The 3,981-nt window shown below is 34.7% G+C and overlaps 1 non-coding gene across 1 annotated transcript; it reads left to right on the top strand.

Moving 5' to 3' along the window:
- Positions 1 to 3,353: 3,353 nt before the first annotated feature.
- On the top strand, positions 3,354 to 3,424 carry Trnag-gcc. Its single transcript has one exon. It is a non-coding gene; the product is annotated as a tRNA-Gly (tRNA).
- Positions 3,425 to 3,981: the final 557 nt, after the last annotated feature.

Genomic DNA, 3,981 nt, shown 5'->3' with positions numbered 1-3,981 from the left:
ATTATTTCTGCTCTATATAAACATGTTCATGATGAATTTGTAAGGTTTTTAAGAAAATCTACCTAAAATATTTTACATTTGCAAATATTGCTGTTTCAAATCAGGACAAACCGAAAACATATTGGAATATGAAGTGGCATTGTTTTGAAATAGTTTTATTTATAAAAAACATTATTTCCCATACATTTTAATTTGCTTTCTCTGTTCATTACACAAACTTAGCAATCGAATAAAAAATATGTTAAGTGCTGCAATCACAAAACAAAATACCTCGTTTGATGATGGTATCATATTTATATGTACATGTAGTAAAGATAAAATAGCATAGTTAATCCAAGCATGTGACCAATATTGTTCGATTGCTGTTCTGTCAGTACAGTTTCACTGACAACACACACGTGTAACAATTAATCATAACATGCGTTGAATTTGATTACTGTTAAATATAGCTATACCATTTTAGCATTATTATTTTATTGTCCAGCCAGAACTCCTGAGAATTACATGTATCAACATCACATCTACATACTTAATATGATTGAATGATCTTTGTAAACTGATATGGTTAAATGTGATATGTTTTGGTACGTTGATCAATATTTGATTTAGCAAGTCATTTACAGGGCTTACAAATAAAAAGTTTAAATTTAATTGGAGATAGTATACGTCTACTAGATACAGTTCAGACATTTATGGAGTAAATGCCACTAACACGAAGTAGGACAGATTGAAACGTTAACAGAATTTGCTGTGCTTGAAAAGAAAGTAAGCTTATGAAGTCTTTTAGACAGTAATATTCCAATTGAGAACCGACTTGTATTCATCTTTCACAGACACAACAACATATCATATAGCACACGACAGCAATTATTCCATAATATTAACTATGAAGCAGCCAACATTTGACTGTTTTATGGTTACGTAAATCCATACAAAGCCAGCTTACTCCCAAAAGGGAATAATAGCGCATCATACAGGGGAGATAATTGGGTTACTGTCGCTAGCAGCTTTGTTTTCTGCGTCTCAGCCCGACAACGAGCACCACGATACTTATTTATTATAGGATACCAACTGTTCGGGAGTCCTCGGGGTTTATGTACTGGATTTTGTTCATCGATTTTGTGTAATAGATATGATAAAATGATTGTCAGTAATACGTGTTTATGATCTGTCTGTAAGGCAAACATTGTTTACCGAGGCTGCTGTCCTCACTTTAAAATAACCGGTATTGATAAATCCAATACAATCCTTGAAAATTCATCATAAAACAGAAACCAAAATAAAGTCGAAACGGAAATTAACATGAAATCAAAAAAGGACAACGACAGCAACAGAAAGACATCGAATAAAAAGAATGACATCAGACCAACATAAAAATTACTAAATATATATAAAAAAATAATTGCATAGTGTCCTCTGTCGAATCCAGCAACTTATGTCTGGTTTCCGGGACATCTCTGTCACGTGGCGATGACAAATAACCCCAACCCAAGCAGTGACGGTCATAGCAGAATTATGTACAGGCATGCAATTGAACCTTGCTATTTAGCAATTTCAGAGGTCTAGTGACAGTTCCCTGAAAATTGGATTGTCTGGTGATGATCAACTCCAACACTAGGCAAAGATGCGCTTTAATGATATTTTTCTAAGTTCAGCCTGTCTTTGTTCGGTTAGGTTTAATCACATTATTAAGCAGACCGTATGCTATTGTCTTCATTCTATATATATATCTATCCTTGTATCTCTGAAGCTCATGTTGTCCAGTCACTTATTCAATTAGATAATAGTTTGCATATTACAGCAGTACAATTATTCCTAATAATCATTCATTCTCTCTATGCCTCGGTTTCTGTCTCTTTTTAACTCTTTCTGCCCGCCCCTCCCTCACTTGGTCCCTTACTCTGCGCTTTCGACCCTTCGTCTCGTATGTGAATAACACTGCGCATGTCGGAGTTATTAAATCTACATAGCCTCAAGGCCGACCTGGTCTAACATTTGGTGCTGTTATCCTTCTTGAAATACTGAAGCCAGACGTAGACTTATGATCACGTAATGTTGCAATGTGGATGCCCTGGAGTTATATAAACACTGTTTAGCGCCAACTGTTCTCGCCATTAAAGGTGTTGGGTTAACAAATCCTAAGTTTACACATACCATACTCACTCATACGTCATAACTCAACCGCATTAACACATCCACCGGGTAACAATTATTCTAATGTAAGTCGTTGTAGCGAACTGTGTCGTTTGGTGAAGGTCACTAAACTTACAACGCGACGCTTTCATTGGACAATGCATGCTTTATATGCTTCAGTTTTTACATCATTTAGAGGCAATAGATTACAATGTAACTATGATGTTTTGATATAATCACATGGTCCACTTTTCCAAATCATGTCATAGTGTCTAGACATGAAAGATTGAATCTCGAAATAACAAAACGTGCTTTACTGTTTCTGATCTTTGGGATAAGAACATTTGGAGCAAGAAATTCAACAAAATGTCACAATAACATGTTTATCGACATTCTGTTGTGTTTTAATATATATAGATAAAACACAATATCCAAGAACTGTAAATAGCATTGAGGGAGTACCTTATGCATTTTGAAAAGTGTTTTATCTTTTTACCTTTTCAAGGAGTGTAAATCTTTCCGTTGTTTATATTTTCATCTAGTTTCATCGATTTTGGGATCAAATTTCGGTTTTGTTGCTGTCTTGCCGTTTCTCAAGACCAATTCAAACTTCTGTTATTTTCCAGAAGTATAAATACGTCAAGATTTTGTTTTACATAAATGATCTCGGTGTATGCAGTTCGTTGATAAAAAAGTGAAACCCAGCCTACGATAAGGTCATTACGAATGTTTATATGAAATTAAAACATCTCAGAATATAAATTTACTAAAGATGTAATAGAGAAAAGCGTTTATATTGAAATATAAACGATGGTTAACAATATACATGCACAGATAATGATATTTCAATCCAAACCCAAAAAACGTGTATGACCGACTTCTGACGAACTGATTGGTCACGACAAGTTCAATTGGTACAGTGTACAGGTAGCGACATTTTATCTTTGATGTTTGATAACGGTGTTACTTTTAATGTGTATAACACGTTTAACTCGTGTCTGGACGCTTGTAGTACATGTAGCACATACAAAATATGGCTGCCTGCAATGATATACAGGTATGACCGACTTCTGATCAATCCTGTTAGACTTATACAGTATGCGGCTCACTAGGTGAATTAAGCTTTATAATTATTAACATGGTTTGTTAGGAATGTTAACATATGAATAAATCATTTTTATCAGAGCTATAGTAAACGCGATTTCATGTATGTATATCAAGCATCGGTGGTTCAGTGGTAGAATTCTCGCCTGCCACGCGGGAGGCCCGGGTTCGATTCCCGGCCGATGCACCATTTTTTTTACCAATAAATCAAGTCAAAACAGAGCTACGTAGAAGGAAATGTATTATAACTGGAAAAGAAGAATCAAAGTATGCATGTTATTGCCTGTGATATAATAACATCTGATGTCCGAGATCTTCCAACATTTGGCACCTTCGGTGTTGCAATGTTACAATAGCAAGTAACCTTTATAGAAATCCTGAAGCGTGAAGCTTTATCTTCTGATATTCAGAAATAATCAAACTTCGGTCGTGTATTATTGTGTGATATGCTGAGATGGTGAGACATTCTGGAAAAAGTTTAAGAATGCCTCTTCTGTTTGAATTAAAAAAATTGCAACATTTTTCAATCCTGAGTGATATATTTCACCATAATATACAAACTTATGATGATTTATATAAAGTCTACAAGGTAAAACGCAATGAAAATGTGTTTTGTGTCTACCTTAGTGTCCATAAGCATATAATATACAAGGTTACATCGATAATCCAATTATCTAACTTATGCTGTTCTTTTGCGCCTACAAATATTAAATACTGTCACGTGGTGTACAGCAAACTGAGCGT

Source organism: Mizuhopecten yessoensis, unplaced genomic scaffold (assembly GCF_002113885.1).
Source record: "Mizuhopecten yessoensis strain PY_sf001 unplaced genomic scaffold, ASM211388v2 scaffold9431, whole genome shotgun sequence".
Classification (NCBI taxonomy): Eukaryota; Metazoa; Mollusca; class Bivalvia; order Pectinida; family Pectinidae; genus Mizuhopecten; species Mizuhopecten yessoensis.
This window is presented reverse-complemented; position numbering and strand designations above follow the sequence as displayed.